Raw genomic sequence first — 27096 nt, 5'->3', positions numbered from 1 at the left:
CAGGTGGTTGTGAAGTATAAAATCGTAAGACACAGAACTTATACCAAAAGTTGAAAGTGTGATGCAACTGAAATTATATGTTGAAAAAGACCTGGATTGTTTGTTAATTGTCTCATCTTTTAGAATGACCATGTTGGTTTCAGTATGTAAATCGCAGAACTTCTTTTTAAAGTTACATTCTCATGTGAACACTAACATTCAGGGTGGCACGGTGGCTCAGTGGTTAGTACTGCTGCCTCACAGTGCCAGGGACCCAGATTCAATTCCTGCCTTGGGCAACTTTGTACGTTCTCCCTGTGTCTGCGTGGGTTTCCTCTGGGTGCTCTGTTTTCTTCCCACAGTCCAAAGATGTGCAGGTCAGATGAATTACCTGTAGTGTTAGATGCATTTGTCAGGGGTGAATAAAGGGGAACGGGTGTGGATGGGTTGCTCTTTGGAGGGTCGGTGTGGACTTGTTGGGCCGAAGGGCCTGTTTCCACACTGTAGGGAATCTAACCTAATCATTAGGTGCCATGTCAGCTCAGATAATGCATTGAAGGTGTGAGGTTAAAGTCTGTCTGTCTGTGCCCCAATATTTAGACTGATTCAATTTCAAAAAGATTTACAGAATCATACATTGATTCATGCAGTTTTTGAGCAAAATAAAATGTAATTCTGCAAGTACAAATTTACCCCACAAACTTAAATGTGTGGGTGTGTGTGTTGGGGTGGGGGGGGGGGGGTGGTATTTTTGTGAGAGAGTGTATGTACGTGTATGTGTGTGAGTGTAAAGGGGTATAAGTCTGTGAGAGGGTGCGGTGTGTGTGAATATGGGGAGCAGGTATGTGTGAGCATATGAGAGAGGGCGTGAGTGTGTGTGTGTGTGTGTGTGTGTGTGTGTGTGTGTGTGTGTGTGTGTGTGTGTGTGTGTGTGTGTGTGTGTGTGTGTGTGTGTGTGGCGCGGGTCACCTATGGTGTGACATAAACTCAAGGTCCCGGCTGATGGGTACCGAACTTGGCTATCAGCCTCTGCTCGGCCACTCTGTGTTGTTGCCTGTCCTGCAGTACACCTTGGAGGAGAGTCACCCGAAGGTTCGTGGTTGAATGTCCCGGAGCGCTGAAGTGTTCGCTGACTGGGAGGGAACATTCCTGTCTGTTGATTGTTGTGCAGTGACCATTCATCCGTTGCTGTAGCCTTTGCTCAGTTTTACCAATGTACCATGCCTCAGGCGTCCTTGCCTACAGTGTATGAGATGGACAACATTGGCCAAGTCACATGAATATCTGTCGCATACATGGTAGATGGTGTCTCCAGTGTAATGATGGTGTCCGTGTCGACGCTCTGATATGTTTTGTAGCGTGTGTCATGATTCATTTGTATGGTGTTGTCCAAAAGGCCGGGCAGTTTGCTGTGAACAACGATCTGTTTGAGGTTTGGTGGTTGTTTAAAGGTGAGAAGTGGAGGTGTGGGGAAGGTCTTGGCGAGGTGTTCATCCTAATTGATCATGTGTTGCAGACTGCGAAGAACATAGTATAGTTTTTCAGCTCCTGGGAAATACTGGACAATGAAGGGTACCCTGTCGGTTGCTGCACTTGTCTGTCTCCTGAGGAGGTCATTACGGTTTCTTGCTGTGGCATGTCGGAACTGGCGGTCGATGAGTTGAGCATCGTACCCAGTTCTTATGAGGGCATCCTTGAATACTTCCAAGTGTCCATTTATTGTCCATTTTCATAAATCCATCGTTTTGAGCAGCCCATCTGGCCACACTATCCAATAGGAAGGGGTTAAGCACAGATTCATGTGTCTTATACCAGGGCATTAGAGGAATATGTGAATGTGCTGTGTAAACATGTTTAGAAGGTAGGAAGGTGATCTGATCAATGTATTTAATAGGATTCAATAAGGTAGTTGCAGAGAAACTATTTCCTCCGGTGAACCAGAAGAGCAACAATAATTTGCATTTATATTGCACCTTTAGCTTAGTCAAACATCCCAAGACACTTCTCAGCAATGCAATCAGAGAAAAAATGTGACCTCTTCTGTGAACTAGCTGCTCATACAGTCAGTTCGTGCTGAGCTCAGTGGCAGTTTAATCCAAATGCTAATTTGAAACAATGCTAGTGTCTGTCTACAGTGACTGGCTGGAAGCCTAATGGAGTGTTAGATAGGCTGAGGAGAGCAAGATGCAGTCAATTAAACTCAGACGGTAGATTAAAATTGTTTCACTGCTGGAGAAACACACACTGGCTTGCAAGTTAAATTCCTCACAATGGCCTTACAATGAACAGCCACCATTGGTGTCGCAAAACATTTTCCATAATTATAAATTATAAATTATATACATCTCAAGGCATTTCAGCGCAGATTGCCCTGTCCCGCTTCCTTTTTGTCCATCTATCTTCATGGCATTGCCACGTCTCTATCTCTGGAATATAAAACTACAAAACTATCCCTGACTGTTGTAAAGTCCCTGCCGCTGTTTCTGGGAAGAGTGAATAGAATTTTTGCTGCTACTACTCTTCAGAGGGTCGGTGTGGACTGGTTGGGCTGAAGGGCCTGTTTCCACACAGTAGGGAATCTAATCTAATCTATTTCCAGTCAATATTTGGAAATGGGCGGCACGGTGGCTCAGTTGTTAGCACTGCTGCCTCACAGCACCAGGGTCCTGGGTTCGATTCCCGCCTGTCTGTTTGGAGTTTGCACATTCTCCCTGTGTCTGCATGGGTTTCCTCCGGGTACTCCAGTTTCCTCCCACAATCCAAAGATGTGCAGGTTGGGTGAATTGGCTATGCTAAATTGCCCACAGTGTTAGGTGCGTAGTCAGGGATAAATAGAGGGTAGGGGAGTGGGTTTCTCTTCGGAGGGGCAGTGTGGACTTGTTGGGCCGAAGGGATTAGATTAGATTCTCAATGCTGTAGAGAATCTAATCTAATGACCAATATCACTAAAGAGAGGTGCTGCTCATTTATTTCCTCACTGATTTATGGAAGGGGTCGTTTGTTTCTGTTTTTCCTGCATTACAAGTGACCTTCAATGATATTTAATTGACTGTAAAGTGCTTTGGATTGTTTTGAGATCTTAACAGAGACTGCACAGTAAAAGGCTTTTTTTTTCTTGCTGTGTCTACCACAATAGATGATTAATTGATAATTTAGTGTAATGTCTACAACTGAGGGGGAGAATTTCTGTGCTTCTTGCTCCAATGTTCTGTTGTATCTTTGGTAGAAAGGCAGGGCAAATGACCACTTAGCCGGTTAGGTCTTTTCGTAATGAAGTGGTTCCAATAATTTTGCATTGGAGAAGCCCAAAGAGGGAATTCCAAATGAGAGACTGAATTTATTACCTGGGTGATGACTGCAACAACAAGCTGCATTTATGTAGCTGTTAATGTAGTCAGGCCTCCTAATGTGGTTCGCAGCGGTGAGATGAAACAAGATTGGGAAATACGTCCATAAAAAGTGATGTGGGGACAGGTGAGTAGATGCGAGATTGTGGTGCTGGAAAAGCACTGCTGGTCAGGCAGCATCCGAGGAACAGGAGAATCGATGTTTCAGGCATAAGCCTTTGTGAGTAGATGTTTGGTCAATGGACCAAAGAATCTGATCGAAGGAGGAACTTAGAGAGGCACAGAGAGATGGGGAGGGAATTAATTCCAGAGCCCAGAACTCTGGAATTGCAGCTGCCAATGGTCAGGCAGTGAAAGCAGTGGATGTGCAAGAGGCCAGAATTGGATGAATGCAGAGACACAGAGGGCTTTGGGCTGGGCAAGTGTATGGTATTAGGAAGGGATGAGGCCATACAAACACAGGTGAGAATTTGTAACTGCTGTACTGTGAGCCAAACTAAGCCAACAACAAAATGGGAAATGGTTTCCCACAACTGGAGGACACTGTTGGTAAAGCTTTTCTGCGGCTGAGGTCTCTCGGAGAGCAAAATAAGTGGAGGACTCATCAAAGACTGCTGAACTTCTAATTTATTCCTTCATTTTCCTTGTTTAAATTAAGAAAGACTCCAATGTTAGCGAATACCTTATTGCTTTATTTTCTACTTATTCTGTGAAGTAATGCTTAACTTTTTAACTCTGTTTCTCTTACTACTTTGTACCTAAGTACTTTGCTACCTAAGATGGCACCTTGTGTGGTGACATTATGCACTTCTCACCGTACTCCTGCACTTCTGTACTCGAGTGCATGTGATAATGAAAGTTAAAATCTAAAAATTTAGATCGAAGTTGCCTGCCTTTCTGGCTGTAGCTGTCCATTTATTTATTGCCTGGATGTTGAATCTAACTTCCAGGACTAACTGCTCCTGCATACAAGCTGCTGGGAGACTGATCCAACATCAAAGGCAGATCTTTCAGCTCTCTAAAGCTGCACATAGTGTTTACTCTGAGAGCTAAGCCTGATTGAAGACCATGATTTGGAGATGTTGGTGTTGGACTGGGGTGGACAAAGTTAAAAATCACGCAACACCAGGTTATAGTCCAACAGGTTTAATTGGAAGCACTAGCTTTCGGAGCACTGCTCCTTCACCAGTTTCTACGCAGCAGCACCATTGACTGTCCTCTGTCAAGGCAGGCAGGTAGGTAGCTGTGAATGGTTGAAGAACCAGAATCTTAGAATGTTAGCTCAGACCCTGAATTATTTGATGAGGAACAATTATACACAACAGGTTTATCTGAAAGTTTTAGCTTTTGGAGCACTGCTCCTTCATCAGGTATACCTGATATCTTTTAAACTTGCTGTCCCTTATTCTAAAGCTACGACATCTCGTTTTGAATTACCTCACATGAGGAAACCCCTTTTCTGCGTCAATATTATCACTTCCTTGTAGCATCTTACATATCTTGATTAGATGCCTCTCATTTTTCGAAACTCTAACGAGTATCGGCCTATAATGCTCGATTTTCCCTCCCTAGCTGACGCAGTAATTTAAGGAGGAGTGTCCATCAGAAATAATTTACCTACTTGAGATTAGATTCGGTTACCTACAGTATGGAAACAGCCCCTTCGGCCCAACAAGTCCACACCGACCTTCTGAAGAGTAACCCATCCAGACCTATTCACCTACCCTATATTTACCCTTCACTAATGCACCTAACACTATGGGCAATTTAACATGGCCAATTCAACTGACATGCACATCTTTGGATTATGGGAGGAAACCCATGCAGACATGGGGAGAATGTGCAAACTCCACACAGACAGTCGCCCAAGGTAGGAATTGAACCCAGGTGCCTGGTGCTGTGAGGCAGCAATGCTAACCACTGAGCCACCGTACCGCTCCCAATTTTTGGAGTTCTAATGGAGTTCCAGTTTCCTTTTCTGGCCAGTGGCTGAGGTTAAAATGAAGTTAAAATAAAATGACTTTGGCCATCCCAGACATACGATGGCCATTTCAGATGGTGGCATGGTGGTTAATGCCACTGGACTAGCAATCCAGAGTTCAGGTTGTTGCTCTGAGAATTTGAGTTCAAATCCCGGCAAAATTGCTTCTAGGTCCCAGATTTGATTCCATTCTCGTACAGCTATCTGTGTGGAGTTTGCACAGTCTCCTCATGTCTGCATGAGTTTCCTCCGGGTGCACTGGGTTCCCTGCCACAGTCCAAAGATATGCAGGCTAGGTGGATTGACCATGCTAAACTACTCATTGTGTTCAAGGATATGTTGGCTAAATGGATTAGCCGTGGAAAATGCAGGGTTACAGGGATGTGAATTGGGGTGTGTTGCCCTTTGGAGGGCCAATGTGGACTTGATGGGCTGAATGGTCTGCTTCTACACTGTAGGGATTCTATGAGCAGCCCAAAGAACTTAAAAACTAAAGAGCTGATCTCAGTCAGGGTGACCTTGTAGCTACCATCAATTATCATAAAATGGTTCACTAATGTCCCTTTCCTTAGCTGGTCTGGGTTACAAATAAACTGCAGATTCACAGCAATGTGGTTGACTCTTACCTGCCCTTTGAAATGGCCAGAAAACATCACCTAGCTCAAGAGCAATTAGGGATTGACAATGACAGCCATGTCCCATGAAGGAATAAAGAGGAAACGTAACAGTGTGTTGTGCAAGAGATGAACAATCTCTCGATCTGATATTCCAAAGATGTCTTTCAGCCATAGGATTACCCCATTGTTAGACCAGGCAAGCCCAATTGTGTTGATAATATCATATGATATCATCGAGTAGGAACTCCAAACCCATGAACTGGTTTATACAAAGAATACATGCAGCCTGCTGAGAGAGGTCAGCAGTGAGATTTGCTCATACTCCTATTGCATAATCAATTTGCAATGACCTGGCAAAGTGTCTCACAGAATCGAATTTCATTTTCAATCCTGCCATTCATTTCCTTCTGTGCAAATTGAACCAGTGTCATAAAATGAATTTTAAGACCCTTCTATTGCTTCCAGAGATGAGGCAAGCTGTTATTAGCTGTGGCTCAGTGTTATAATTCTTGCTTCTGAGGTTCGTAGCTCAAATCCTGCTCCAACAGCTTAATCCAGGCAAATGACGCAGCGTAGTGATTGGATTAGATTACTTACAGTGTGGAAACAGGCCCTTCGACCCAACAAGAGCAACACACTCAGACCCATCCCCCTACATTTGCCCCTTCACCTATCACTACGGGCAATTTAGCATAGCCAGTTCACCTAACCTGCACATTTTTGGACTGGGGGAGGAAACCCACACAGACACGGGGAGAATGTGCAAACTCCACACAGACATTTGCCTGAGGCAGGAATTGAACCCAGGTCTCTGGCGCTGTGAGGCAGCAGTGCTAACCACTGTGCCACTGTGCCACCCAATGAGGGAGTGCCACTCAACCACAGCTGTTTGTCCTGTGGAGTAAATGATCCCATTTCAAAGGAGTGAAAGGATGTTCTGGCTGGTGTTGTTCCAGCAGCCTTCATCACAAAATTAAACAGGTAAGAGCAAAATATTGCTGTGTTGGAATTCTGAAGTACAAAGAAAAAGTGCTGGAGAAGCCAGTTTCTGCGGAGATGGAAACAGATAATGTTTGAAGCCTAAAGCACATTCCAACGAAGAGTTAATATTTGACTCAAGACGTTAATTCTGTTACCCTGTTCACGAAGGCTGCTCGACTTGCTGAGTTCCTCCAGCACTTTCTATATTTTATTTCACTAAATAGCTTTGCTAATTATGGGATCTTGATGTGTGCAAAGTTGCTGTTGTGTTTTCTATGGTTCACCAGTCACATTGACTGTGAAGCACTTTGGGAAATTCTGAGATTGGGAGAGACACAATGCAAGCATCTTTTTTCTATTTTGATTCAGCTGATGTAGTGACAGAGCAATGTCTTCTATGTCGGGCTGTTGGTAAAGTTCTGGAGAATAGATGTAAAGTGATTAGGAATGGATTAACACAACAATCAGGCAGGCAAGCTTAAACATATGTGTGTACAGCCCTTCTTAATATTCCTATCAGGTATTTAAGATTGCAAAGCTATTTTGCTGTCTCTGTCATGGAGAGGATGAATGATCTTGGGTTATTTTCACATTTCATAAATAAAGCAGAGGGAAAGACAAGTCTCATTGGTGGAAGCTTGATGCCAGTCATCTGTGTCACTGTATAATATTCCCATCTGTGCAGAGAATAAGGCTGAGGCAAATGTAATCCAAAAAGATTCAAAGTAACATTGTTAGGAATCAATCTGAGTTTAATAACAGTGAGTTGATATTAGCCCAGCTGCACAAAAATTGTAGAAAGCCCTGCCAACATTTGGCAACTTCCACAACCTCAGGATGTCTAAAAACACTTTGTAGCCAATTAATCATTGTCTCGAAATCCAGTCACTTGACTGTGTCAGAAATGCAGTGGCTCATGTGAACATAGCAAGATCCCATAAATGGCAAGGTGCTAATGTCCAAATGATCAGTTTGTAGCTGTTATTAAAGGCATTAGTATTGGCCAGAACTCTGGGACAGCACCACAGCTTTTCTTTGACATAGTGCCATGAGATCGTTTCTGACCACTTAAGAAAAACAGACAAAGCTTGGTCTAACATTCTGTCTGACTGTGTTATACTCCTTCAGTATTTCACTGGAGTGTCAACTGCAAGAGCTCAAATCCCTGAAGTCTAGGGCTGATGGATAAACATTTTGGCCAAATACTCTTCTCTTGTTGCTGCAGTTCTGTGTGGATTTTTGTTTTATTTGACATTTTGAACAGTATATGTGTCATAAGCTTCTTTGATCATCTAACTTTACAGAATCATATATCATTATTACTGCTCTCTTGTTTCCCACAATTAATGTTGAACTGCAGCAACATTGGATGCTGGGAGGTTCCATAAGCCACAATATGGTAATACTCAGCTAAAAGCAGGGATGGCACGGTAGCTCAGCAGTTAACACTGTTGCTGCATGGCACCAGGGAACTGGGTTCAATCCCATCTTCAAGCACTGTCTGTGTGGTATTTGTACATACTCCCTGTGCCTCTGTGGGTTCCCTTCTGAGTGCTCGGCTTCCTCCCATTGTCCAAACGATGTGCAGGGTAGATGGAAAGGCCATGCTAAATTGCCCGTTGTGTGTAGGCTAATGCAGGGTTACAGGGATGGAGTGGGTCTGGATGGGATGCTCTTTGGAGGGTTGATGTGAACTCAATGAGCTGAATGGCCTGCTTTCGCACTGTAGGATTCTATGGAAAGTGATGATGGTTGATTGATAAAGATGAGACTGGGAATGGGGCGACCCCCTTCAAAATATGTTTCTATGTCCACCTGAGAGGGCAAATGGTTTAATGTCTCCTCCTCAAGTTGGCACCTCCAACAGTGCAGTACCGCACAGGAGTATAATACTCAAATCGTGAGCCACTGCTAGTGTAGAGAATATGAAATTAAACTGATTCACAATGGGAAGTTTTCAGAGATCATGATCATGAGTTTTTCATGTTTTAAGTGCAATTTCATCCCGTCATTGCTCTTCATAGTGTGTGTTCAGGGGATGGGGTGCTCTGTCTGTCCCCTACATTTCAACCCCCACCCAGTTGCAATTTTACCAGCTACAGGTGAGGCCAATCCAAGCCTCCAGTCTGGTGTCTTTGTTGCATGGGCAGAGACGTGTGAGAACCCACCTTACCAGTACCCCTTGGCCCACCAGAAGGCAACCCTAGAATCTCCCTTCCCCATACTATCTCCTTCCTCACCAACTCTCAGTCTCAGTCATTCAAACCACTTTCCCCATTCACCAGCTCTGCTAGTCTGGCCTCAGCAACAGTCCCCACTTTTGACTTACCTCTGACCCTGTGTCTAGCACAGCTGCAGTACGAGCAGTGGCCACCATTCCCAGAGGCGCTGCTGGTGCTGGAGAGCTGCTGACCTCTGGTCAGCAACTCTTTGAGGTGGAACCTCCTGTTACATGGTCCAGTGAGTCATTGGAGTCCCACATTTGTTGGAGAGAAGAAAGCTAAGAGGAGATCTGACAAAACATTTTCAAAATCATGAGTGGACTTGAGAGGGAAAAGTTGTTCCCTTTCATAAAAGGATCAAGAGCCAGGGGGCACAGATCTGAAGTGATTTGCAAAAGAATAAACTGTGATGGGCAAGTTAGTGGTTAGGATATGGAATGCACTGCCTGGGAATGTGGTCGAGGTAGATTCAATTGAAACATTTAAGAGGACACTGGATGATCATTTGGATAGTAATAATGTGCAAGAGTGTGGGCTGAGAGCAGGAGATTAGCACTGGGTAATGATGATTGTTTGTAGAGCTCATGCAGAGACAATGGTCTAAGTGACCTTCTTCTGTGTTGTAATACTTTGTGATTCTGTGATTGCTTGAGGAAAGCTTTGTGAACACACCAAGAGGCTTCTTTGGGAAAATGCAGAGGCAAAGCTGAGGTATCAAAGGGAGCGCACAAACCTCCAAACCTCTCATTCACTACCAACCTCCCACCGCTAAGCACTACCTGTCCCAGACATGGCAGAGTCTCTAGAGCACAGTTGAATATCATCCATCAACCATCTTAGAATCCAATAAATCCAACTAAAACGTCCATCCTCGATCTGGGGAGACCACCTAAGAAGAAAATTCTGAGGAGGGATGGGAAAGTTAGTTTCGGTGTTCTGTCCAGTATCCCCTACTGAACAAATGAACATTATTTGGTCACCGTTACTGTTTGTGGCAATTTATTTTATACGAGCAAGCAGCCAGATTTCTGACATAACCACAGTTTGAAAAATCCTTCATTGGCAGCAGAACACTTTGGGATATGCAATGGGCAATAAAAAATTGAGACTTAAGAAATATGGAGAGCAGTTCATGATATTTTAAACAGTCCCTGTAGGAAAATATTGAGAGACTTCACACCTAATTGTTGACAGCATTATGATCTTGTATATTCATGCTGTGCGTTGTAAACTAAGGTTCTCTATCTTCATTCAATATATTTTTCAGCTGTTTTCAGAATGTTTGAGAACTGGGAAGACAGGCACATTTATGGAGTTTCTTTTTTCGATAAAAAGCTGATTATGTATAGGAACGAATGATGAAGAATCATCTAAACTCGAAACATGAACTTGCTCTCTCCATGGATGCTGCCTGATTGCTATGATGTCCAGCATTTGTTGTTTTCAGCTAATTATGTGTCTTGGCTTTCGAGAGTGTGTGCAGTAAAATGCTTCTCCTTTAGCCAGTCTCTCATTGCTTGAAGGGATTTAACATGTGGTCCTGATCAAGCAGCCCAGAGGCTGTTGTTCCTAAATAATCTGAGCCTAGTCAAACTGAGCTGGGCCCTGGGAGTGAACCAAGCTGTTGCCATTATTTAAATGCTGCTTTCATTCACAAAGCATATGTACTTGGATTGTTCAGTGTGGCGGTTTTGGTGCCTTTAGGGACTGAGACATCTCTATCTTCAATGAACGTCTTTCTAGGTGTGGGGATGGGCACGATTTGGAGTGAGGGGCATGGGATAGTGAAGCAAGTCAACAATTGGTATCCAAAGAAATGTGGCCGTTGAAGCACATTCAGAGTTGTCTGTTGCCTGTGTGGGGCACAGGATGTGGATTGGGAAGCAGTAGGAGGGGGATGAAGACAATGGGGAGAGAATTTGAACTAGGATTGGAGCTAGATACAAATAATATCAATAGGAGAGGAAGAACAGGGTTAGAAACTGCTTCACAGTGAAGTGTAAGGTGTCAGGATTGGTAAACAATATCCATGGGTATGCATAAAGAGAGCAATTAGCCATATTCATAGGAAAAGGTTGTTGAACTGTCTAGGGGTGTGGAGGATGTGTTAGCAGAAACCATTCCCTGAACAGCAGGAATGCTTTCAAAGCCTTTTATCCTGGAACCACCTGCAAATTTGACTCCTTCAAGATAAGCCTGAAGAAAACTCAATTCCAGATTGGGTTGGAACCCATGACTTTCTGATCTGGGCCAGAGAACTAGCAACTGGGCCACAGCTGAAACTTCATCATATAGACCTCAGCTGAAAGCTTGAGATTTTGGAACAGATTTGTAGGTCAGGTTGTGAATCCGGTTGTAAGTTTGCTCACTGAGCAAATGGGTTTGTTTCCAGACATTTTGTCCCTATGCTAGGTAGCATCATCAGTGAGCCTCGGTGAAGCGTTGGTGTTCTGTTCCACTTGCTGTTTGTCTGTCTCAGTTTGCTGTAGGGTGATATCATTTCTGATTCTGTTTCTGAAATGTTGGTAAATGGGTCCAAATCTATATCTTTGTTAATGGAGCTCCGGTTTGAATGCCAGGTCTCTAGGAATTCCCGTGCATGTCTTCGTTTAGCCTGTCCCAAGATGGATGTATTGTCCCAGTCAAACTGGTGACCCTCTTCATCTATGTGTATGGATACCAGTGATAGTTGGTTATGTCTTTTGGTGGCTAGTTGGTGCTCATGTACTATCTCATTTGAACCTGCCTCCTCTACACTTCCAGGGATAGCATTCAATACCTGAATTACAGAGCATCATATCCAGCACAGTAAAAAAGGTGCATTTGCTCCTTTTGCAAATCACTATAAGTTCACACCCTGGTTCTTGATCCTTTTGTGAAGGAGAGCAATATCTCTCCACTGTAATTCCAGTCAAAACCGGGTCATTTCAAGTCTCTCTTACAGATCCCTAACTCACGTCGCCTTGTCTTACCAGACCATTGTTAGGGAGAGACAACTGGTGGTGATTTAACCTGAGGGGGATCACATCTCAGGCAACGGGAAGAGTTCTTCATGGTAACCCCAGTCAGCGCAGGAATTGAACTGAAACTATTAGTGTCACATTGTTTTGCAAACCAACCTTCCAGCCAATTGAGCTAAACCGATCCCAAACTAAGTAGTTGGACACTCAGTGGAAATCTGTGTGTTGATAATTTACCAAGGAATAGCAGTATGGGGGTTGAGTATCTTCCTGTTTAACTTGTTCCCTTTGGGAGTGTGCACAGTGGTGCAGTAGATGTGAACCACATGAGGTAGAGACCTGGATAATGCACTGGTCGGTCCAATACTGTGCCCAATTCTGGTCACCGCACTTCAAGAAGAATGTGAAGATCCTTGGCAGTGTACAAAATATCTGAATGGTTGGAGAGATGAGGATTTTAGCTACAAGGTTAGGCTGGAGAAGCTGGGATTGTTCTGCTTGGAGTAAAAATGCTGGAGAGAGAATTTGGAAGTAGAATATAGGATCATGACAGTTCTAGATAATGTAGACAAAGAAAAGCATTAGCTCATAGTGTAAGGGTTAGAGACGGTTCAGAAATTTGAGTTTTTAAGCAAGGGAATATTAAGAATACTTGTTTTACACAGTGGGGATAATTAATTTGTTGCCTATGAAGGTGATAGAAGTGGAACTGAGGAATGATTTTGAAAGTAAATTGGACTTATGAGATTGCTGTACAGATAGTCAGTATGGAGACAATGAGTCTGATTGGACTTGAGGACATTAACATTTCGGAAACATGATGGACAAAAGTCGTTGTTGAGTTCACTGCTAAGTACGTCCATTTATTCAAGCAAAGCTCCTCCTGATTAATGTATGTGTTGGCAGTATCCAAAATAGTGCATTCCTTGAGTTATAGACAATATAGTCTAATGTCCAGACCAGCTGGAGGGTCAGTACACTATACTCCACACAAATATCAAATTCCATTCAGTTTCGGGTGATCTGTCTTTAATTCACCATTTCATAAGAAAAAAGGACGTAATTCTCATAAATAGAAGTCTCTAACAATCTGGGAAGGGTTTTGAAGTAAAATGATGAAGGGATTAAAATATCTACAGCATCCTGCAGACAAATACCAATGACATAATTGAATAAGGCGCATATAATGAAATGTTGTGTAATGAATGGCGGTACTATTGTGCACTGCAGTGTATTGCGTTGACCGTGTAACCTCAGAGTGCAGATACTAATTTGGGCAGTCATTAACTGCAGCTTCATTATCTTTCTACTGAGATCATCTAACAGGGTTCGGGAGCATTCACTTCAAGAAGTCCAGAGGATGGTCCTTTGATGAAGGGCAGACAGCATTGATACTGTGTTGACAGAGAACAGCAGAGTCATAGAGCTCTCACTGTTATGTTGCAGCGTTCGTTGACTGTAATCATTATCTCACACGGACAGCAAAAGATTAGGCCTTTGCCACATCAAATTAATCCCAGTAATAGAGCTTTGTTGACTGTGAAATCTGAACTGGAAAAGCTGATTAGCACAAGTGAGAAAGGATGAAGATGTAAATCCGAATGAGCTTTGATTCAGAGCTCCCATTACAAACTCAGCTTTTCCAAAAAGCCAATTTGCAAGTTAGTTTTACGTAGAACCGCATAGAATTTACTGCATGAGAATAGGTCATTTATTCTGCAGGTGTTTATACTTCACACAAACCTCTTCCCTCCCTACTTCATCTCACTCGCAGCATATCCGCTTATCAGTGAGAAATTCTGTTATTTTTGTGAGTGAAACTACAGAAAGATTAATTCTGAAAACAAAAAATGCTGGCAATCACAGCGGGTCAGGCAACATCCATGGAGAGAGAGCAAGCAAACATTTCGGGTCATCTATACTCAAAGTGTAAGCTTGCTTTCTCTCCATGCATGCTGCCTGACCCACTCTGATCTCCAGCATTTTTGGTTTTCAGTACAGATTCCAGCATCTGCAGTAATTTGCTCCTGAAAGATTAATTCCACCATGCCTTTAGAGATAAAATGACACTGAGAGGTAGGAAAGTGGAAAGCGTGAGGGAACAGAGCATCATATCCAGTAACAATTGTTGAGTATTACCTTTCACCTTGAATATCCACCAAGAAAATCAATGCATCCATTGATTAAAAGTAAAATTTTATAATGGAATGTTGGAAATGAATTTTGGTCAGTCAGAACTATTCAGTCTCAGCAGGATTGATTCTGGTAGCTACATAAGCTAGTGAGTTGCAAAATAAATCATTAATGCTAATTAAAATGATGAAGTAGGCATTTCAGTTCAAATCAGAGCTACTTTTTGACGGATATATCTGTAAAATAGGTGAGATGTAGATATTTGGTACAATGGGCTTTTATAGTTAAAGTTCACTGATCAAAGGTTTTTTGTTATAGTTATTAATGATGCATGATAATTTTAAGAAACTTTATAACATATTTGCACTCCCATTCACAAAACTGTATTTTCTTCTGCCAACTGTCAACTTCTATAAATCCCTTGCATGCACTTTTATAATGGAATGCAGGCAGTCCCCTGGTTGGGAAGAGATTCCATTCTGGAGTCCATTTGCAAGTTGATTTGTACACATGTCAGAGCAGAATGCAGGGCAATTTGAAGCAGCCGTTCATAAGCTCAGAAAATGTTCATATGTGGGGACTTGAAAATTACTCCCCTGTATGAGATTGCGTTCATAGGTAAACATGTTTGTGAGTCAGTTGTTCATAAATTGGGGACCCCCTGTACTTTGGTAAACTTTGTCTCCTGTTTTTATACCTTCCAACCAGTGTCAGTGCTGTAGCATCTCAGATTTGCTGCTGCGAGCTCCTCAAGGGAAAGACCTAGCTTCTAATCAACTTTGTTACTTTGCTTCCAAAGTTATCTTCTTGCTAGATTGAACTACAGGTAATTGTTTGAGCTCAAAGGTATTAAGTGTTAGATCAAAAAGGACTCCAGAGCGTTACATCGTTGAGAACCAGAAGAATAATTACCAACTGCACTAATTATGGGAATGTGGGAATTGAAGTGCTGAAAGGCAAAAGAATGGGATCCTTATAAATACATTCCTGAGTTGCCATTTCTATGATGGAAAGAATGCTGGAGGGCTGTTTTGACTGAAACCATGGTTACATTTCCTGTTTTTTGAAAGGGGAACCCTTTGCCTGCACTGTTTTTGGGTGGCGAGGGAGGGGGTGATATTTTAGATAAAGGTGCATCAGAGTTAGAGCTCTTTCCAATGTTTACAATCTAAGTTAGATAGCCTTCCAACTTTTCAAACTAATCCCTGTTCCCATCCAATGCATTCTGGGTTTGCTTGCCATCTTCTGGTGAGCACATACTGCTTGATAATCAAGCAGTATGATAAGTTGAGTTGCTTAAGTACAACATGAACCAACAATCTATTTGATAATGATTATTCATTTACTATGGTCAATGGTGTCAATATACAATGAGTGAGTTGAGGTCCTGAAAATAGGGATGCAAGGGATCATAGATCCCATTGATCAGTACTGTAGCTCAATGGTTAGCACTGCTTCCTTATACATCTAGGGACCTGGGTTTGATTCCAGCCTCAGTCAGCTATCTGTGTGGAGTTTGCACATTCTCTCTGTGTCTATGTGGCTTTCCTCCCAAAGTCTAAAGATATGCAGGTTAGGTGGAATGGCCATGCTAAATTGCCCCACAGTGTTCAGGGATGTGCATATTAGGTGGACTAACAATGGGAAAATGCAGGGATAAGCTAGGGGGAGGGTCTGGTTGTCTTTATGCCAAAGTTAAATGGGTGTCTCTTCCATTCGGAGAAAGTGAGGACTGCAGATGCTGGAGATCAGAGCTGAAAATGTGTTGCTGGAAAAGCGCAGCAGGTCAAGCAGCATCCAAGGAACAGGAGAATCGACGTTTCGGGCATAAGCCCTTCTTCATTCCTGAAGAAGGGCTTATGCCCGAAACGTCGATTCTCCTGTTCCTTGGATGCTGCCTGACCTGCTGCGCTTTTCCAGCAACACATTTTCAGCGTCTCTTCCATTAGGACTCTCTCAGTGTCTCAAATACAGGTCAGTATAGTCTTGTACAAGTAAGCAATGTCTTTGGTTTGTTTGTTTAATAGGGGCAAACTCCAATATTTGTTTGTTTTTTTCATATACTACTGTACAGAACCAAACTGTTTTAGTGACTATGGTACATATATAAAAGTATTTTCGTGAATAAACTATGTTTTTAAAATAAGACTTTGCCGAAAGTCTCGCATCACTGTTTTGGGTGTTACCATTGACTAGAACCGAATATGCCCAGCCATATAAATATTGTGGCTACATGAGCAGGTCAAAGGGTGCAAATTCAATGGTGAGTACCTTGCCTCCTGAGTCAACTGTCACCACAAGTCAAAGGTGATGTCTATTACCTGGTGCAGGACCAGCGGTCCAACACCATCCAAGCCAGAGCAATCTGCTTGATTGATTCCTCATCAATGGTCACTCCCTTCACCACAGACATCTACAAGATGCATTGCAAAAATGCACCTTAGAAAGCATGTTCCAAACAATTATTGGCTCAAATTGTTATAGAGTTGTAGAGATGTACAGCATGGAAACAGACCCTTTGGTCCAACTTGTCCATGCCAACCAGATATCCTAACCTAATCTAGTCCCATTTGTCAGCACTTGGCCCATATCTCTCTAAACCCTTCCTATTCATATACCCACCCAGATGTCTTTTAAATGTTACAGTTATATCAGCCTCCACCACTTCCTTTGGCAGCTCATTCCATATACGTACCACCTCTGCGTAAAAAAGTTCCCCCTTAGGTCCCTTTTATATCTTTTCCCTCTCGCTTTATACCTATGCTCTCTAGGTCTGGACACCCCCACCCCAGGGAAAAGACTTTGTCATCTATTTACCCTATCCATGCCCCTCATGATTTTATAAACCTCTTTAAGGTCACCCCTCAGCCTCTGACGCTCCAGGGAAAACAGCCCCAGCCTATTCAGCCTCTCCCTATAGCTCAAACCCTCCAACCCTGGCAGCATCCTTGTCAATCTTTTCTGAACCCTTTCAAGTTTCACAACATTCCTTGTGATAGGAAGGAGACCAGAATTGCACGCAATATTCCAATAGTGGCCTAACCAATGTCCTGTACAGCCGCACCATGACCTCCCAACTCCTGTACTCAATACTCTGACCAATAAAGGAAAGCCACTTAGTTAAGCAACCTAGCCTGTCATACCCTACTCCATTGACAAGGACAAGGGCAGCAGATGCATTTGAGCACCACCCCCTATAAGTCGCCTCCACAAGCCCCAATCTATTCTCATGTGGAACTACATCAGCGAGAGTCAGAGACCTGGAACTCCCTTCCTAATAGCATTGTGGGTATCCCGACATCATTTGGACAGCAGCCATTCCAAACATGGCTCCATTTTAGCTTCTTGAGGGCAACCAGGGATGGGCACTAAATGCTGGCCTCACCAGCTGCACTCATATCTCATGAGTTTCAAAACAGAAGCGTATAAAAAACGGGCTAGGTGTTTCAGAGAAATGTGAACCCCGTTTTAACTCACTGTAAATCCATTTGCTTCAGCAGCAGTAAAATTCATAGAATCCCTACAGCATGGAAGCAGGCCATTCAGCCCATCCATACCAACTCTCCAAAGAGCATCCCAACACAGCTGTATGTACAAACCCTCATAGGTACTGCAGCGGTACGCTGATTGTAATATTAACATCCATGCACAGACTTCACGTGCCTATCCAAGGTCAACATGATGGCTCAATAGTTAGCATTACTGACTCACAGTGTCAGGAACCCAGGGTCGAATCTAACCTCAGGCAACTGTCTATGTGGAGTTTGCACATTCTCCCCGTGTCTGCGTGGGTTTCCTTTGGGTGCTCCAGTTTCCACCCACAGTCCAAAGATGTGCAGGTTAGGTGAATTGGCCACGCTAAATTGCCCGTAGTGTTAGGTGAAGGGATAAATGTAGGGGAATGGGTCTGGGTGGGTTGCTCTTCGGAGGGTCGGTGTGATCTTGTTGGGCCGAAGGACCTGTTTCCACACTGTAAGTAATCTAATCTAAAGTAATCTAATCTAAAAACTATCTATGTGAAGTTTGCACCTTTTCTCTGTTTCTGCGGGGTGCTCTGATTTCCTCCCACATGCGTGCAGGTCAGGTGTATAGGACGTGGTAAATTGTAAGGTACCTGATTTATTGTTGTCGAGATTCAATGAAAATAATAATTTTGCCTGCTATCCAGACAAATCATACCTTACAAAAGTACATCAGGTAACAGAACAGAGTGCAGATTATAGTGCTACAGCTACAGAGAAGATGCAGAGAAGATCAACAGGGAAGAAACTGTTCTTGAATCTGTTGGTATGTATTTTCAAACTTCTAAATCTTCTGCCCGATGGAAGAGGGTGGAGGAGAGTGTAACCGGGGTGGGAGGGTTCCTTGATGATGTTGACTGCTGTCCCAAGACAGCAGGAAGTGGTGGAGGAGCCATTGGAAGGAAGGCTGGTTTTCATGATGGACTGGGCTGTGTTCACAACTCTCTCTTTTTTTGTGGTCTTGGGCAGTGCAGTTCCTATACCACACTGTCATCCATCCGGATAAGATGCTTTCTATGGTGCATCTGTAAAAATTGGTAAGAGTCCTTGTGGATATGCCAACTTTCCTTAGCCTTCTGAGGAAGGAGAGGCGCTTGGTGTGCTTTCTTGACTGTAGCATCAACATGGGTGGACTAGGACAGATTGTTGGTGATATTTACTCCTGGGAACTTGAAGCTCTTTGACCACTCCACCTCAACACCATTCATTTAGACAGGCAGGTGTCCACCACTCTGCTTCCTGAAGTTGATGACCAGTTCCTTCACTTTACTGACATTGAGGGAGTGATTGTTGTCTTTACACCATGCCTCTAATCTGCCTATTTCCATCCCGTACTCTGTCTCATCGTTGTTTGAGATCCTAACCTACTATACAGTGGTGTCATCAACAAATTTGGAAATGGAGTTACAGCTGAATTTGGTTACACAGTTGTGAGTGTATAAGGAGTACTGTAGAGGGCTAAGTACACAGCCTGAAACTTTATTGCTGGAACAGCACAGCAGGTCAGGCAGCATCTAGGGAACAGAAGATTCGACGTTTCGGGCACATGCCCTTCTTCAGGAATTCACAGGGTAATGATGTTGAGGATTATTGTTGGGGAAGGTATTATTGCCTATTCTTACTGTCTGCAGTCTGCGGGTCAGGTAGTTGGGGATCCAATTGCACAGAGAGCTGCTGAGAGCTAGATCTCGGAGTTTGGAGATGAGTTTAGTTGGAATTGTTGCATTGAAGATGGAACGAAAGTCATTAAATAGGGGTCTGACATAGGTGTCTATGTTATTTGGGTGTTCCAGGGATGAGTGTAGGGCCAAGGAGATGGCGTCTGCTATGTACCTAATGCCCAGAGATGTGCAGATTAAGTGAATTCACCTTGGTAAATGTGGGGTTCTGGGGGTGAGCCTGGGTGAGATACCTTTTGGTGGGTCAGTGTAGATTTGTTGGGCTGAACGGCCTTGATCTACATTGTAGGGATTCTATAAAATTTAAATTCGACCAGTGGAATTTGACCCAGTGTCCCAATGATGTTTGCCTGGTCCTTCAAAATATTCATTAGCAGCATTGTATTCCCATTATGGCCAGTTCAAAAGATCATTCCTCTGACATTTCAGCACTCCCTTGGAACTGATGTAATAGATTACCTCGATCTTCGGCTCAAGCCCTGGAATGGGACTCACTGTCGGCAATGCTGGCATGGTGGACTGTGAAATATAGACCGAGTTCATCCCATTTTAAAATCATGCATTGTGTCCTAATTTCTGCCTTAAACACCTGTATTTGTAATTACGGTGGATGCAGGGTAGAAACAGGACAATGTATGATATATTCTCAAATAGCCAAATGTTGCATAATTTACAGAAATGTTTAGGGACTTTTACTTTACCTGCTTAAAAGTAAACTAAATATAATTGCAAAGATGTGAGAAATATTTAGGCAGGAAATCTCTCGTTATTGGAAGCTACTCAAGCTTAGAGAGTCTGAGAGCTCCTCATATTTGTGGAGTAAAATCAGGAATAATGTTAAAAAGTCAAATGGATAGATGAATTCAAACATGGATGATACTTTTACTTCTGAATGGCACGAAAACATATTTGAACAGATTGGAAATTATTATGTTCAATCCTTATTCAAATACTGATCATTAACTGAACAGCAATTCAAACATGGTAGCACTTTGCTAGAATTTACATCCACAATATCTGCAGAACGTGCTGCAGATAAATGTTCAAATCAGCATAGAGGATTGATTTCTTTTGATTGTAGTGTATTCCTCCATTCTATACCTCAATGCCTGATTCAGTGTTGTACACAATTGAAGTCAAGTTAGGTGACAGAAGAATGGGATTCTAATTGGAAATTTTCACTGCATCAATCAACAAATGATCAATCTAATCGGAAAAAGGCTCTTCTGGGGTTTGTCCTGAAGTGAAATGCAGCTCGATGTTGTGTTTGTACTATTTAGAACTGTCAATCTGCAAGGGAGGCTCATATTTATTGCAGTTGGATTCAGCAAGTGATATTTTTTCCAGTACTGCCATGTCTCGTCTTCTGACAGAGAGAATAGAATCTGTACAGTGTGGAAACAGGTCCTTTCGCCCAACAAGTCCACACCAACCGTCCGAAGATTAAATCCTAACAAACCTATTCCCCTACTACTCTGCATTTAGCTCTGACTATGCACCTAACCTACACATCCCTGAACACCATGGGTAATTTAGCATGGCCAAGTCATCTAATCTGCCCATTTTTGGATTGTGGGAGGAAACCAGAGCACCTACAGGGGACCTACACAAACAGGGGGAGAATGTGCAAACTCCACACAGACAGTCACCCAAGCTGGAATTGAACCTGGGCCCCTGGTGTTGTGAGGCAGCAGTGTTAACCACTGTGGCACCTTGGCTAACAATCCAGATTCTCCTAATGGGTAACCAATAGAAAATAGACAATAGACAATAGGTGCAGGAGTAGGCCATTCTGCCCTTCGAGCCTGCACCACCATTCATTATGATCATGGCTGATCATCCTCAATCAGTATCCTGTTCCTGCCTTATCTCCATAACCCTTGATTCCACTATCCTTGAGAGCTCTATCCAACTCTTTCTTAAACGATTCCAGAGACTGGGCCTCCACTGCCTTCTGGGGCACAACATTCCACACATCCACCACTCTCTGGGTGAAGAAGTTTCTCCTCATCTCTGTCCTAAACGCCTACCCCTTATTTTTAAGCTGTGTCATCTGGTTCAGGACTCACCCATCAGCGGAAACATGTTTCCTGTCTCCAGAGTGTCCAATCCTTTAATAATCTTATGCGTCTCAATCAGATCCCCTCTCAGTCTTCTAATCTCAAGGGTATACAAGCCCAGTCGCTCCAATCTTTCAACATAAGATAGTCACGCCATTCCAGGAATTGACCTCGTGAACCTATGCTGCACTCCCTCAATCGTCAGAATGTCTTTCCTCAAATTTGGAGACCAGAACTGCACACAATATTCCAGGTGCGGTCTCACCAGGGCCCTGTCCAGCTGCAGAAGAACCTCTTTGCTTCTATACTCAATCCCTCTTGTTATGAAGGCCAGCATGCTATTAGCTTTCTTCACTACCTGCTGTACCTGCATGCTTGCCTTCATTAACTGGTGTACAAGAACACCCAGATCTGTTTGTACTGCCCCTTTACCTAACTTGACTCCATTTAGGTAGTAATCTGCCTTCCTGTTCTTGCCACCAAAGTGGATCACCATACATTTATCCACATTAAACTACATCTGCCATGCATCTGACCACTCACCTAGCCTGTCCAGGTCACCCTGTAATCTCCTAACATCCTCCTCACATTTCACCCTGCCACCCAGCTTTGTATCATCAGCAAATTTGTTAATGTTACTATTAATACCATCTTCTATATCATTAATATATATTGTAAAAAGCTGCGGTCCCTGCACGGATCCCTGCGGTACCCCACTGGTCACCGCCTGCTATTCCGAAATGGAGCCGTTTATCACTACCCTTTGTTTCCTGTCAGCCAACCAATTTTCAATCCAAGTAGTACTTCGCCCCCAATACCATGCACCCTAATTTTGCTCACTAACCTCCTATGTGGGACTTTATCAAAAGCTTTCTGAAAGTCCAGGTACACTACATCCACATCTCTCGTCCATCTTCAGATTTACACCCTCAAAAAATTCCAGAAGATTAGTCAAGCATGATTTCCCCTTCATAAATCCATGCTGACTCTGACCTATCCTGTTACTACTATCCAGATGTGTCGTAATTTCATCCTTTATAATTGACTCCAGCATCTTTCCCACCACTGAGGTCAGACTAACTGGTCTATAATTTCCTGCTTTCTCTCTCGCTCCTTTCTTAAAAAGTGGTACAACATTAGCCACCCTCCAATCCGCAGGAACTGATCCTGAATCTATCGAACTCTGGAAAGTAATCACCAATGCATCCACGTTTTCTAGAGCCACCTCCTTCAGTACCCTATTACCCCGACCTTTAACAAGGTGATCTTGACTGGTATTAACAAAAGCGAGTACATTAATCCCATTATTTTTTTCCACCCATTTCAGGACAAGGGTAACACTAATGACAGCACCAAGTCCAGTGATTTTCATTTTGTTTCTAGACTCCTGCTTATTCAAATGTATTAATCAAGTCTCCGTAAATCCATGGACTATAATCATGTTCACTAAGTTTACTATGTGACACTTCTGTCAGAATCCTCAGAGTTTAATTTTATGAGTGTTTTTCCTTACCTTTAAAAACATAGAATTGTTAGATTTGTTCACCATATCATTCTAACCTATTTCAGTGAAAACACAACCGACAGTCAATGGAAGCATCAACAAAGAGAAACAATGACATTGCTGAATATTGTCTCCTGTCTAGGAGAGACATAATAGCTTATTTGAGTGTGTTGTTAGAGTGACTAATTATGAATTGAATGAGCAGGAAGAAGGCGTAGAAAGATCCAATTTATAGAGAAGGCTTTGGAAATCGCGGGACTGAAAAGAATGACCTTTATTGATTGGGACAGCTAAATAAGAAGAGTATGTGCTTTGGAGTCAGCCACATAGTCCTCACAGCCAATAACTCACCACATTTGAAAATCTATGTGTAAGATGATTGATTTAAAGGGAAAACCAAGAGAAAAGAATGAAAATCATGATTGATTAACTTGCTGAAAGAAGTTACAGCCATTTAACATTGACTGAACATTGGCATTTACTAAAGTCATCTTGTGGTGATAGAATAATAATATGCCACATTTGTCTGACTCTTTGCAGAGTTTATTTAATTCAGAGATGCAAAGCAACAAAAACGTTCCTAAGGATATTTCATGGATATTGCAACAAAATAGGAAGGACAGACAAATTCACTGGCATCTTGGAAACATGAAGAGACTTATACCAGTGTCTCTGTAAGCTCACTCTTGATCTCTGGAGGTGTCCTGTTCTGGAAGAAATCATTTCTGCTTGTGCTAAGAGTAAAGGTAAATTTGCCATAGTCCCAAAAGAGCAGAGAACTGCTGTCTAACTAGAGAGAGAGACAGAGAGAGAGAGAGAGATGGTTGGTGGTGGTTTAACCTGAGGATCATCACCCCTCAGTCAGGGAGAAATAAAGAATCCTCAGTCACTGCAGGAATTAATCCTATGCAAACCAACCAAACAGCTAACTGAGTTTACTCCACCGCCCCCACCCCACACACCCTCCTCCACTTCAATCCCTCTCTGCCCTACTATACTCTGCATATTCTGTCTTGGCTCCCGGACTGTTGCTAGCATCTGACTCAGATTGAAGACAGTGTGTACACCTGTCAAGATGATGGTAACATAATGGTTATATCTCTGACGTGTGAATGCAGAGATCGAGACCCAGATAACACCAGTTGAGTTCCCACCGTAGAATTTTGAGAATCGGAAAATGGTTTAAAAGTAAGGACTTGTATCAATAAAAGTGACTGTGAAGCTAGTGGAATGTTATAGGAGTTCAACCTGTGTCCTTTACAGAATGAAACATGATATCCTTACCTGGCCTGATTTATATGTGACTCAGTAGCTCCCCAGTTTTGGGAACTGTCATCGCAGGATTCTCCCACTGCTCCATGGTATTTTGAAAGGTTTGTTTTCCTTCCTGTTGGATGCCTGTAATGACATATTACAAGTAGAGCTGGCTTATGTCCACTCTCTGTGAACCTATAAACTTTTGACACCAGCAATGGATGTACACAGGCCTATGTGCTGATATTACACAAGATTCTTAAGCATAAATATGCAAGATGCAGGAAAAGTAATTCAGTAACCAAGTTGTGTTCGATCAATTCTTATTAAATGAAAGCTTGCAAGAAACACATACAGCCTTATTCGGGTCATTAATGCTTCGGGTCTTTAAACTAAAGACTAAATGGGGAAGTGAGGAAGGCAGCTTCATTACTATCATCTATGAAAGCAGTTCAGTAAATTTAGTTACAGAAGTTAATTGTCAATAGATAAGACCTCTTTATCAGCACGTATCCCCAACATTAATCACTTTTGTTAACCTTTCATCCCACACACCACCCATCCCTGTAAAACCATCCAGCCCTACAACTTTATCCAGAAGTCTCCATCCTCCAACTATTGGCAACCTTTCCATCAGCTGTTCAGGCCCTCTATACTGAAATTCCCAGTTTAAATTCCTCTGCCTCTCCATCTTTCTGCCTTCCTTGAAAACTGTCCTGAAAACCAAGCTTTTGAGTCATTTCTCCTCCTATCCCCTCTTCACTATTTCAAGTTCTTCCTGCCCAATACTTATCCCAATCAACGTCAGTACAATCGATTAGCTGGTCATGATTATATTGCTGATTGTGTGATCTTTCTCTGTGCAATCTGTCTGCTGAGTCTTGCACATTACGAGGAAAGAACTTTATTGGCTGTAAGATGCTTTAGGATGTACAGTACTGAGATTGTGCAAGGTACTATATAAATGTATATCTTTCTTCTTGTCTTTGGCAACTCAACTCTTTGCTGTCAAAAGTCTACCTCTGTCGAGTATTTAAGATACTTGCCAACATAAATTGATTTCAGACTCCCCTCCCGTCAATGTATCAGAGCGTCACTTAAAAACTTCTGTGGTTCTACTGTGGAATATTGTAATCTGGAAGCAGTAATTTTGAACATAGATGATATTGCTCCTCTGAGTAGAACCGATTTAGTTCACATGCTATTCCCCACTTCCAGTACTCCAATAGACACTTCACAATCACAACGGGACTAACACAAACGAGGATAATTAGCCGTCTAATTACCAGCATGTTTATTTGCATAAAACTAGTAAATGACTGACGCTATTAGACTTGTTCAAATCTACCTCTCAGTTCATAATACAGACCTTTTGAGGTTGACTGGGCAGTTCTAGCATTTCTGCAGTTTCAGAGATGTGGAGGCTGAAGCTTTGAACCTGGTGAATGCTGTCTTGTTCCTGCTGCTTAAAAGCATTTCCCTATTGTGTTCCTTCTGGGAAGAATGTATATGGACAGACTGTCAATGGGTTAATTCCATTCACTCCTGGCAGTTCTATTGTGTTCATTATTGAATTTTAAAAGCTTAATATGGTGTTGATGGACAGTCCAATTGCTTTGTATTGTTGATCATGGGTTACCTTCCCTCCCTCACTCATTGCCACTCCTTATTGATTACAAACACTAATTTTTGCCCATTCAGTACACACAGCTGCAAGTATGAGAGCTTTTCTGTCAATCTGCACATGCTAATTCATTCAGAGAGTGGCACAGGATTTATAGCAGATGTGTATTGTTAATATTATTGTCCAAAATCTCAGTCAGAATTGTTTTCTTTCTTCATTGACATCAGGTCAATTGTTTGCATGAAGAATCGAAATAGGAATTACTTTCTCTGAGTCAGTCTTAATGTTGAACTCTGTTATTGATTGTGAGCACAATCTGTAAATAATAGTTCATGGCTTTCGGTCTCCCTGCTGGCCTCGATAAAACACATCAGCACAGCAAACAGCACTCAGCTGCACATGAACACAAAGCTGTGAGATGAGTACAGGTGTCACACACTGTCACACTCAAAGATACTCATGCACACACTCATACACACACTCATACAAATACAGACACACTGAATGCACTTGGATACTGCAAAAGCTGTGACCCCTGACAATATTCAGACAATGGTACTGAAGACTTGTGCTCCAGAACTTGCTGCTCCCTGAGCCAAGCTGTTCCCTTACAGCTACAACACTGGCATCCACCCAACAATGTGGAGAATTGCCTGGGTATATCTTGTCCATAAAAAGGAGGACAAGTTCAACCCAGACAATTACCATTTCATTGGTCTACTCTCGATCATTAGTAAATGATGGTGTCATCAACAGTGACCTTGTTAATCAAGCAACTATAGCCTACTACTAACCTGCTCACTGATGCTCAGGTTAGGCTCCACTAGGGCCACTCAGCTCCTGACCTCATTACAGCCGTGGTTCTAACATGAACATGGGCAGCTCAGTGGTTTGGGGGTTAGCACTGCTGCCTCACAGCTCCAGCGACCCAGATTCGATTCCACCCTGTGTGAACTTTGACCATTCACCTCTCACTGGGCTGGTTTCCTCCAGGAGCTCCAGTTTCTTCCCACAGTCCAAAGATGTGCATTTAGGTGGATTAGTCATGCTGGAGGAGAAAGTGAGGTCTGCAGATGCTGGAGATCAAAGTTGAAACTTTATTGCTGGAACAGCACAGCAGGTCAGGCAGCATCCAGGGAACAGGAGATTCGACGTTTCGGGCACAGGCCCTTCTTCAGGAATTTTCAGGATTAGTCATGCTAGATTGCTCATAGCGTCCAAGGATGTGCAGGCT

The 27096-nt window shown here is 42.8% G+C and overlaps 1 protein-coding gene and 1 long non-coding RNA gene across 2 annotated transcripts in view; one reads left to right on the top strand and one right to left on the bottom strand.

The window, feature by feature from the left end:
* Nucleotides 1-27096, top strand: part of sema4ba (sema domain, immunoglobulin domain (Ig), transmembrane domain (TM) and short cytoplasmic domain, (semaphorin) 4Ba) — a 469915-nt gene that overhangs the window by 74161 nt on the left and 368658 nt on the right. The window lies entirely within an intron of this gene.
* Nucleotides 4462-27096, bottom strand: part of LOC122541064 (uncharacterized) — a 29288-nt gene continuing 6653 nt past the window's right edge. Inside the window, exons 2-3 of the long non-coding RNA XR_015753815.1 lie at nucleotides 24269-24382; nucleotides 4462-4569 (exon numbers count right to left, since the gene is read on the bottom strand). This is a non-coding gene — a long non-coding RNA (uncharacterized LOC122541064). The remainder of the gene's footprint in view (nucleotides 4570-24268; nucleotides 24383-27096) is intronic.

Source organism: Chiloscyllium plagiosum, unplaced genomic scaffold (genome assembly GCF_037043375.1).
Source record: "Chiloscyllium plagiosum isolate Xiang-an unplaced genomic scaffold, Cpla_swu_hap1 HiC_scaffold_39, whole genome shotgun sequence".
Taxonomy (NCBI): Eukaryota; Metazoa; Chordata; class Chondrichthyes; order Orectolobiformes; family Hemiscylliidae; genus Chiloscyllium; species Chiloscyllium plagiosum.
The sequence above is the reverse complement of the archived record's forward strand: the minus strand, read 5'-3'. Positions and strand labels throughout refer to the sequence as shown.